General features: G+C 45.5%; 1 long non-coding RNA gene across 1 annotated transcript; it reads left to right on the top strand.

Annotated features, from left to right (window-relative positions):
- The first annotated feature begins 6,265 nt into the window (after positions 1-6,265).
- On the top strand, positions 6,266-10,258 carry LOC132427478 (uncharacterized). Its single transcript, XR_009519920.1, has 3 exons — positions 6,266-6,349; positions 8,375-8,505; positions 10,036-10,258. It is a non-coding gene; the product is annotated as an uncharacterized lncRNA (long non-coding RNA).
- The last annotated feature ends 307 nt before the right edge of the window (positions 10,259-10,565 follow it).

Below are 10,565 nucleotides of genomic sequence, written 5' to 3'. Positions count from 1 at the left end.
TGATCCTTGGTTGTGATAGGGACAGAATAAAGGGACAAATTTAGGTAATTAAATAGTCAATCCCACTAGGGGATTGTAAGTAAAGAAAAAAGTATGGGAGACCCCCCTAAGTTAATGATCACTCAAGAAAGCAGGTTTGCTTATCCACGAAACCAAGCAGGCTTGCTTAGCAACAAAACCATGCAACAGAAGCACGAGACATGCCCCAAAACAATAAAATAATGGTGGCATGAGACCCACATCCTGCCCAGTGAGCTCAGTAAGTTAGTGACCCCTAGGACATGCTCTCTGCACACATTAAAAACAATAATTTATGGAAAGGTGACATTTCAAAGTGAAAGACCCTCATTATACTAAGACCTAAAATAATTTTTCCATAGTGCCATGACAGCCCTAGCTTGACCATGTAGGGACAAGAAAACTCCCTTGCCCAACTTGGAGGAGGAGCTAATGATGGAAGCATGACATCTACCCAAGAATGAGGCAGAAGGTGGTCTTTTCCTCCTCCCCACTTTTCCTTTGATTATAAAAGTGTAGCCCACTAAGTTCTCCCGGGCAGCATCCTCTCGCTTGCCCACTTGTAAGCCTCATAGCATCCTATTCTAATAAATCACTTCTTATCTATCACTTTGCCTCTCACTGAATTCTTTCTGTGCTGAAACATAAAGGACCAGAGCTCTTCGGAGCCCCCCAAAAGGACACCTAACAGTTTCAGCTGTGTAATTTGATTTCAGGCGTTTGGAGAAAAGGACTCAAGTGACTCATGTTGACAAAGCACCTCTGAAATCCTGTACACACCTAGTTCATAATCCTCATAATTTATCAACAGACACAAAAAAAGTGTCTCACTTGAGACTAAGAGCACGTGTGAGTGAGTATGTGTGGGTGTGTGCATGCATGCATGTATGGAAATAAACTTATAAATGGGGGAAATATTGGAGAAGAAAATATGTGGACTTGCACTTCTGAGCAAAGAGCAGCAATGTTTTAGGAGCTGAAATTTCAGATTTAAAGGCTTCAACCCCAACTACTTCCCTGTTTTTGTGGGGAGAGAAGGAGGTGATTAAAGCTGTTTTGTTGTCGTTTTGGGGGGAAGGGGAATAACTTTTGTTCAGTCTTTCCTAGTGATCCAACTTTAATTTTTAAGAATAATATATCAGGGATTTCCATGGTGGCGCAGTGGTTAAGAATCCGCCTGCCAATGCAGGCGACACGGGTTCGAGCCCTGGTCCAGGAAGATCCCACATGCCGCGGAGCAACTAAGCACGTGAGCCACAACTACTGAAGCCCGTGTGCCTAGAGCCCGTGCTCCGCAGCAAGAGAAGCCACCACAATGAGAAGCCTGCGCACCGCAACGAAGAGTAGCCCCCACTCGCCACAACTAGAGAAAGCCCGCACGCAACGAAGACCCAACGCAGCCAAAAGTAAATAAATAAAATTTTAAAAAAGAATAATATATCGACTTATTAAATGGAAGCATTCTGAGTTTGAGGGATCGCCAGAGGAATGGAGTTCTGTGTTGCTCACATGTTAAAAGTTTGCTCACCTTTGGAGCAGAGGGAATACCTCTTTTCAGACATCCGTCCATTTTCATCTCTTCATCGCTGTCAAACAATATGACTTGAAAGTGTTGCTCTGTTGTCTGTGTTCTGAAGATCATTTGAAAAAGAACTCTTACAACATCGAAATGCAGAATTTTAAAAAATTTAAAAATTGCATGAAGCAGTCAAAAAAAGGTGAAAAGCTTGTAATCTTAAAAGTAAAGGTGGAAAGTTTCCTGAATAAGGAAAGAAAGTTTTGATTTCCTTTTCTGTTTGGTGGGCCTTGTGCTCTGTAGTACCCAAAGGTGGTTTACAAAATATTTCCATTAACTATGCTCATTTAAAATAAGTATTTGAGGGAGGTTACCAAGGCAGTTCTTTTCCTCAAAAGTCACCTGTTCCTCTTTGGAATAGGACATTTAGGGCCATGTGAATACCCACGATTTTTTCTCAGTAAATCCTGATGGTGACTTTGCATAAAAAGATCTTTAAGTAAGATTGAGGTCTGTGTAGGTAATAAAATATTACCAAAGTCTACAAAAGTAATTTAATTTTGCATGTTCACTGATTCTGGTTTTTTTTTTTGCGGTACGTGGGCCTCTCACTGTTGTGGCCTCTCACGTTGCGGAGCACAGGCTCCGGACGCGCAGGCTCAGCGGCCCATGGCTCACGGGCCCAGCCGCTCCGCGGCATGTGGGATCTTCCCGGACCGGGGCACGAACCCGTGTCCGCTGCATCGGCAGGCGGACTCTCAACCACTGCGCCACCAGAGAAGCCCGATTCTGTTGTTTTTTAAATGAATAAATGATTTTTTGATAGGTGTTTAATATTTCTTCCCTCATTACGGCTTGCAGGATCTTAGTTCCCTGACCAGGGATCGAACCCAGGCCCACTGCAGTGAAAGTGCCAAGTCCTAACCACTGGATCACCAGGGAACTCCCCCCGAAAGTGTACATTTAGAATGGAGTAGTTTAGGGAATTCTCTGACGGTTAGGAACTAAGATCGCGAAAGCTGGGCGACGCAGCCAAAAAAAAAAAAAAAAAATAGAATGGATTAGTTTAAATATTAGGTATGAAAAATAACCTAGACCCCACTCACAGCAACTAGAGAAAGCCCGCGCACAGCAACAAAGACCCAATGCAGCCAAAAAAAAAAAAAAAAAACACTAATCAAAAGATATCTTAAAACAGACGTTCTCAACTCTGGCTACACATGAGAATCACCTGAGGGGCTTTTAAGAAATCCCCAGAGGCTTCCCTGGTGGCGCAGTGGTTGAGAGTCCACCTGCCGATGCAGGGGACACGGGTTCGTGCCCCGGTCCGGGAAGATCCCACGTGCCGCGGAGCGGCTGGGCCCATGAGCCATGGCCGCTGAGCCTGCGCGTCTGGAGCCTGTGCTCCACAACGTGAGAGGCCACAACAGTGAGAGGCCCGCATACCACAAAAAAAAAAAAAAAAAGAAAGAAAGAAAGAAAGAAAAAAGAAATCCTTGGGCCACATCCCCTCTGGGAGTGGGCCCCGGGCACAGCCTCGTCCCTAACATTTGCAGGACCTGGAACTAGAGTACACTGGAGACTCATATACCTGAGTCTAAATACTTAAAATTCAAGCAAACAAACTGTTAAGTCAAATATTTTTCTATTCTCCCATCTTGACAAATACAACTTTATAACAACTTGGAAGTCCAGGTTCAAATGTACAGTTCTTTGACTCTTTGGAGTTCCAAACTAGAGGTGGCAGTTGGAGGAGAGTCGGCTCTTGGCCTGCAGCCTTTCCCCCTTTCTCCTCTTCCCACCTCTACTGCTCTTCCGCACCTAGAGCCTCATGCGCACAGGTGTGGGCACCCCAGCCTCCGCGTCTAGGAGCTAGTCACGCTTCCTACAAAGAGAGCCCTGGACTTCCCTGGTGGGCGCAGTGTTTAAGAACCAGCCTGCCAACGCGCCACAACTACTGAAGCCTGCGTGCCTAGAGCCCGTGCTCCACAACAAGAGAAGCCACCGCAATGAGAAGCCCGCGCACAGCAACGAAGAGTAGCCCCCGCTCGCCGCAACTAGAGAAGCCTGTGCGCAGCAACGAAGACCCAACGCAGCCAAAAAATAAATTTAAAAAATTTAAAAAAGGAAAGAAAAGGAAGAACCCTCTGGAGAAATCATCCGTGACATTCTTTTTTTTTTTAAAATAATCATTTATATTTCTTTGGCACTTTATTTATTTATTTATTTATTTAGCGGTACGCGGGCCTCTCACTGTTGTGGCCTCTCCCGTTGCGGAGCACAGGCTCCAGACGCGCAGGCTCAGCGGCCATGGCTCATGGGCCTAGCCGCTCCGCGGCATGTGGGATCTTCCCGGACTGGGGCACGAACCCGTGTCCCCTGCATCGGCAGGCGGACTCGGCGGACTCTCAACCACTGCGCCACCAGGGAAGCCCCGTGACATTCTTTAAAAAAAGAAAAAAAAGAGCCCTTGGCCGCTCCTCTGGCTTAGGGCCCCACACACCAGCAAGACAGTAAATATTCAGAAGAATGGACTCAGGAAGAGTCCCGGGAAGGCCTGGGAAGTTGACTCAGAGTATAGGGGCCGGAAATTTCAGAGTCCCCCTGGAACAAGGTGGAGAGGTTGGGCCACGGGCTTTGGGTGGGCTCATCCCTTGGGCTCTGGGGACTTGCCACTAAGCAGGGTCTTCTAAAGCAGAGCCCAGGGCAGGGGTTCCTCCTACATTGGTCTTAGGGCAGAACTATCTGAGCACCTGTCCTCTTGTTTTTTTTCTTTTTTTTTGCGGTACGCGGGCCTCTCACCGCCGCGGCCTCTCCCGTTGCAGAGCACAGGCTCCGGACGCGCAGGCTCAGCGGCCATGGCTCACGGGCTCAGCCTCTCCGCGGCACGTGGGATCCTCCCGGACCGGGGCACGAACCCGCGTCCCCGGCATCGGCAGGCGGACTCCCAACCACTACACCACCAGGGAAGCCCCCCGTCTTCTTTTTATTGTTAACTTTTGATGGATGTTCATACATACAGATAGGAAAGTACACAGGTTGTAGGTATACAGCTTGATGAATTTTTACAAATACATTGATCAGGGATGTATGCATTTATCATAAAAATTATGTTGTATTTTATATTTAAAAAACTTTCCTTAGTGGATTTATTTAGAGAGATACACATTCCATAGACAGAATTCAGTCCATCTCAAAAGGCGAGAACAGCCTTGGGAAAAACACACTCCACAGACAGAGTTTGGGCCATCTCAGAAGGTGAGAGGTCAAAAATTATTTTTTAAAAGGGAGTAACAATAAAAAGAGAAGAATATTGAACACAAAATTTATTTATTTAATTATTGGCCACGCTGCAGCTTGTGGGAATTAGTTTCCTGATCAGGGATCAGACCCAGGGCCCCAGCAACGGAAACGCACAGTCCTAACCACTGGACTGCCAGAGAATTCCCTGAATACAAAATTTAGAATAGTGGTTTCCTCTGGTGGGGACTCAGGGGATGGGACAGAGAAGGACACATTATCAGTAATGTTCTAATTCCTAAATTGAGCAGCAAGTTCACAGTTTATTATGCTTCTTGATATATGTTTTCTTTTGTACATCCTAAAATCAACTCAAAGTCCTGCAGTCTGGGGGCATTCTGCTTGAAGACAAATGAACGCTGCATAATTCAAAGGCTCCTGGGAGTGTTCCTGTAATTGATCATCTTGACTCATCTGAAAACAAAACAAGTCTCTATGAAGAAAGGAAAAAGGAAAGCATATGAAACATTGTAAGACAATTCAAGGTAAGGTTATTTTTTATCTTTTTTTTTTACTGATAACAAATATGCATGACATAATACATAAAATTTAAGCACTATATAAACCCAGAGCAAGAGAAGTGAAATCTGCCTAAAATACTCTCTTCTGCAGAGTCAAGACCATCAACAACATGGTGTGTTCCTCAACCTTTTCTATAAGTAGTAACACTATTGATTTTTGCAAAAATGGGATCATTTTAGAGAAACGCTTCTGAACCTTGCTTTTTCACTTAGCAATAGTCTCTTGAACAGCCTTTTCCCTCATAATGTCCTTCAGAGAGAAGGGCAGATGGATTTCCCCACAAATCCCCACCACACTCATCTCCCTAAATCCAGCTCAAATATCACCTCCCTGAATTCATAGGGGGCCAGGGGCCAGGGACACCATTGATCTACTAATCTGCCCCGGGAAATATCATGCCCTAGGGAATTTAGTCTCTCTTATCACTAAATCCAACTGTGTGTGTTGGGGGGGTAGCCTCATTTATGTGAACATAAATGAGTTCTTATAAATGAGGATATCATATATCCATTCATTTAACCAAAATTTATGGAGTGCCTACCATGTGCCAGTCAGGGGTGAAGTGGACAGAGATCTCTGTCTTGTGGCACTCTTATTCTAAAGGGGGCATTCAGCAAATCAGGAAACAAATGAGACCTTTTTTTTTTTTTTTGGCCATCCCGGGGACTTGCGGGATCTTAGTTCCCCGACCAGGGATCGAACCTGAGTCCCCTGCATTGGGAGCACAGAGTCTTAACCGCTGGACCACCAGGAAAGTCCCCATGTTTTTGTTTGTTTGTTTGTTTGTTTTGCCAATAAGACTATATCTGATGGAGGTAAGTGTGGAGATGAAAACCAGGTGTGTGATGTGACAGAGAACGGCCATTCAGGGGGAGGCACCAAACATTCTCTACTGTGGCTGATATTCCCAGGCAGGAGTGAAAGAAGATACCCATCAGACAACTATGAACTTCTGTCCCATTACCTGGCCGCGCAGCCTGTGGCCTCTTGTGCGTGAGTATTTTTATAATTCCCATAATCTTGTGACTAGCATAATTGCATTGTGATATATGTGTGTTTTAAAAGAGTTTGCTGGAAGGGTGAGCTGTGACAGGGCAAGAGAGAGGCATGGACATATATACACTAACAAATGTAAGGTAGATAGCTAGTGGGAAGCAGCCGCATGGCACAGGGATATCAGCTAGGTGCTGTGTGATCGCCTGGAGGGGTGGGATAGGGAGGGTCGGAGGGAGGGAGACACAAGAGGGAAGAGATATGGGAACATATGTATATGTATAACTGATTCACTTTGTTATAAAGCAGAAACTAACACACCATTGTAAAGCAATTATACCCCAATAAAGATGTTAAAAAATAAAAATAAAAAAAATAAAAGAGTTTGCTTAGGACTTCCCTGGTGGCACAGTGGTTAAGAATCCACCTGCCAATGCAGGAGACACGGTTTGATCCCTGGTCCAGGAGGATCCCACATGCCGTGGAGCAATTAAGCCCATGCGCCACAACTACTGAAGCCCGAGCACTCTAGGGCCTGCATGCCGCACCTACTGAGCCTGTGCGCTAGAGCCCGTGAGCCACAACTACTGAGCCCGTGTGCCACAACTACTGAAGCCCGCGCACCTAGAGCCCATGCTCCGCAACAAGAGAAGCCAGCACAATGAGAAGCCCACGCACCACAACGAAGAGTAGCCCCTGCTCACCACAACTAGAGAATGCCTGCATGCAGCAATGAAGACCCAAGGCAGCCAAAAATAAAATAGAACTTTTTTTTAAAGTTTGTTTAATGTAAACATTTAGAACGTACTATAATTTTTGTAAACCTATTTCAGCATCCCTTCATTGGGTAATGAACTGGGAGCCACCCAGAATGGAAGCATTTAGGGCCCTCTTGGTCTCTACAGAACCCTAAATTGCAGGTACTTATCTCTTTTGAACTTGTAATTATACATTGTCAGGTCTTTGAAGGCAAGAAGTATTCCTAACATTCTATCCACGGCTGAGTTAATATTTGTCTGGGAGATCATTATCAAAGAGAGGTTGGGAATTTGCTGGTGGTCCAGTGGTTAGGATTCCATGCTTGCACTACAGGGGGCCCGGGTCAGTGATAAATGGAATATTTAAAGAAAGGATTCACAGTCGTCAATGATTGCAGCCCTCCAATGTGAGCCGGTAAGCCCTGAGGAAGCTCAGGGCTGAAAAGAATACATGCGGGACTTCCCTGGTGGTGCAGTGTTTAAGAATCTACCTGCCAGTGCAGGGGACACGGTTTGATCTGTGGTCCGGGAAGATCCCACATGCTGTGGAGCAACTAAGCCTGTGCGCCACAACACCTAAGCCTGCACTCTAGAGCCCGTGAGCCACAACTGCTGAGCCCATGCACCACAACTACTGAAGCCTGCGCACCTGAAGCCTGTACTCTGCAACAAGAGAAGCCACAGCAATGAGAAGCCACCTGTGCAACGCAACAAAGAGTAGCCCCCACTCGGCCCAACTAGAGAAACCCTGCAAACAGCAGCAAGACCCAACGCGGCCAAAAATAAATAAATAAACAAATAAATAAAATTCAAAGAAAAACCTTCCCCCAGAAGCCATCGGGGAGCTTGGGTCTTTAAAAAAATAAATTAAACAAGAAAGAACACCTGCCATCTAGCAGCCATCAGACTGCAGCCCTGTGGAAACTCAGGATGTGAAAACATGGGATACTGGCCCCAGCTAGCTGAGGTGCATATCAAAGGAATGATTTCAGTGAGCCCAGACTCTTGCATGTCCCCATACACAGAAAACTGCTAAATTCCTTAACTTGAGATATCTGGTTTTCTTTAATTAACAATAATCTTTTGATATTCAGACTACCTGCTTTTTGTTATAAAACTTCTATATAACCTGGCTCTCCCCGTCACCTCCTTGTAGCAGTTTCTCAGAGCTATCTGAAATGCTGTCTCCTGGGCTACAGTCCTCATTTTGCCTCAAATAAAACAACTTGCAACTCTCACATGGTGCTTTTTTTCTTTTTGTCAACAGTCACGGCGACCACGAAGGGATCCGGAGTGGACTTCTCTCCTTCACCTGAACTCTACGAGGAACTGGAGCCTTGGTACCAGCAGAGGCCCCTGGCACTCGTCTGCCTCCTTGGAGAGTCCAGATGAATTTGGGTAAGTCTCTCCTGGTTCTCGGATCTCCTGTGTTGGTTGATGATCCTGAGTTTTATTTGGTGGTGTATAGAAGGTGACTGCTCCCGATCAGTTGAAAGATACTGTGTGGGGGGAGGGGGGCGGGGCTTGGTTGAAAGATACCAGGCAAAAAGCCACCCAGGTGAAAGATACTGGGGGGGCCTGGCTGAAAGATACCAGGGTTTGCTCAGTTGTAGGAGACTGAGTGGTCCTGGCTGAGTGGTTAGGTAAGAGGTTGATCTGACGCTTTTCCTCAGTTCAGCTGCCTTAATGGAATTTGTCGGGATAAAAGTGAAGATATTACATGAGAGTGTTACTCCAAAGAAAAGGGACAAGACTCCTCCCGGCCAGTTATGGCTTTCTCAGGAGACTGATAAATTTACAGGAGTGATGGAGGCAAAGGCCTCATACCGTGCAGCGGTCCCATAGGGAAACCCACTCATTAATCAAAACACTTACTTGTCCAGGGGTCACAGATAAAAATTGGCCATTCAGCGATCTGAGCACCCATGGTAGTCTTAGACCACTGAAGGGAAAAACTGAGACACATAAGGGGGCTGAAACTACTCTAGGGTTACGCCTAGAGGAGTTAAGCTCACAAGCAGCACGCTGGCCACCACACAATTTCACTAGTAAATTTTATCCCTGACAAATTCAACTTAAAAGGGAACTAGAATCTCTCAAACACAAAAACGAGGGTGTCAGAAAAGCAACCTCCAACTAAGACCCCAGCCGGATTCATGTACAACACTGTATGGAGCTCAGACTTGCAAGTACCTAGTTAATTGCAGAAATTATGCTACAGGAGATCTCAACCTAAAATAGCCAAATTGGGGTTCTTCTGATAGTCCCAAATTGCTATAGTTGCGCACACAGTTAAAAAAAAGCCGGCCGTAAGATCAAACAGACTGAATGAATGCTTCCATTGATTGGTACCTAGAAGCTTCTAAAAGAGAAAATGGTAGAGTAACTTTTTGAAACTATATCAGAACTAAAAAAGGCCGCTAGCACCCTGTCTCTGACTCTGTCTGTCCCTCTGCTCCTCCCACATGTCCTCTTCTATCAGAATTGCCTGACCCAGATGCCATTTTTTTTTCTCTTCCAACTCTTCTGTCTCCTGCTGTTCCCTCTTCCCCAGCAAAGGAGGATAAAAAATCAGAAGTGATTATAGCTCCCTTTAAGGAGAAGCCTATTGCAGGGAGAAGTGAACCATCCTCTCTGCTTACGTACACACCCTGGACCCAAGCAGAACTTAGAGCCTTGGCTAAGGAATTTCCTGATCTAAGTCAGAATCCATTGGGATTTGCTAAGGAATTTGAGTTAACCATCTGGACCTACATGCCTGGGTTTTCAGATCTATAACAATTAGTATTTACTTAATTGGAAATTAAAGGAAATCTCACCCTAAGAATGAGGAGGCTCTTTTATTGCATACACAGTTAAATTAAGGTTAAAAAGCTGGCTTGGGCTTCCCTAGTGGCTCAGTGGTTAAGAATCCACCTGCCAATGCAGGGGACATGGATTCAAGCCCTGGTCCGGGAAGATCCCACATGCCGCGGAGCAACTAAGCCCGTGCACCACAACTACTGAGCCTGCGCTCTAGAGCCCGTGAGCCACAACTACTGAGCCCACGTGCCACAACTATTGAAGTCCGTGCGCCTAGAGCCTGTGCTCTGCAACAAGAGAAGCCACCGAAATGAGAAGCCCACACACCACAACGAGGAGTAGCCCCCACTCGCCACAACCAGAGAAAGCCGGCGTGCAGCAATGAAGACCCAATGCAGCCAAAAATAAATAAATAAATTTATTAAAAAAGAAGCTTGCTTGATAAAAATATTTTTTCAAAATTCTGACTTTAAACAAAGGCCTTCTGGGGGAAACTTGCATTTCTCTTTCTGTGTCTTTGAGATGTAAATGTCCTACCTGATCTTCTTCCTAAGACGTTCCATGTATGTCTATGTGTGTATGTACGTGTTTTGAAAACTTGACCTCTGCCATACTATTTTTGAGAGTAAACTCTCTAGATCTTACTTAGGTTACAT

This window comes from Delphinus delphis, chromosome 1 (assembly GCF_949987515.2).
Source record: "Delphinus delphis chromosome 1, mDelDel1.2, whole genome shotgun sequence".
NCBI classification, from domain to species: Eukaryota; Metazoa; Chordata; class Mammalia; order Artiodactyla; family Delphinidae; genus Delphinus; species Delphinus delphis.
This window is presented reverse-complemented; position numbering and strand designations above follow the sequence as displayed.